This window comes from Xenopus tropicalis, chromosome 1 (genome assembly GCF_000004195.4).
Source record: "Xenopus tropicalis strain Nigerian chromosome 1, UCB_Xtro_10.0, whole genome shotgun sequence".
NCBI lineage: Eukaryota > Metazoa > Chordata > Amphibia > Anura > Pipidae > Xenopus > Xenopus tropicalis.
This window is the reverse complement of record NC_030677.2, coordinates 44,776,942-44,777,538: the sequence shown is the minus strand read 5'-3', so window position 1 is coordinate 44,777,538 and position 597 is coordinate 44,776,942.

Here is a 597-nt window from a genome sequence, read left to right as displayed (position 1 = left end):
CCCCCTCTTCCTGCCAGCTTCATCCCTAACTCCGCCCCAACCAACGATGTAGAGCTTGCTGTAGTGTGGTGATCTGTATGGAGACAGTGGCACATTTTTGTGAACATATAGGGCTGGGAGCTGTTCTACCAGCCTCTCACAGACACAAGGCAGTAATGTGTTACTTGCACGTCTCATACGTGTGCACTTGTAATACCAGAGCTGTAAGCCCCCACCCCCCGAATTCCCCATGAACCTTCTCCCCACACTGTCCCATCATAAAGCGGAGTGGGAAAATGGGCACTGCTGCTGCATTTGTTATAAACAGCTCAATCAAAAGTAAGAAAAGAGCTTCTGCTGCAACAGCTGTGGGGGAAGGGTCTGGAGTGAGCTGCACAGTAAAAAATCCAACTTTGCTTTATTTTTCTTACTCTAGCCAGTGTTTGGTTGCTAGGGTACTGTGGCCCTCATCAACCAAATTGCTTCCAAAATTCCCAACCAGACAGCTGCTGAACAAAAAGCTGAACAATTCAAATGATAAAGACCAATTATAAGTTTTTCAGAATATCACGGTTATACTTAAAGTTAATTTTAAGGTAAACTGCCCCTTTGTGCCAT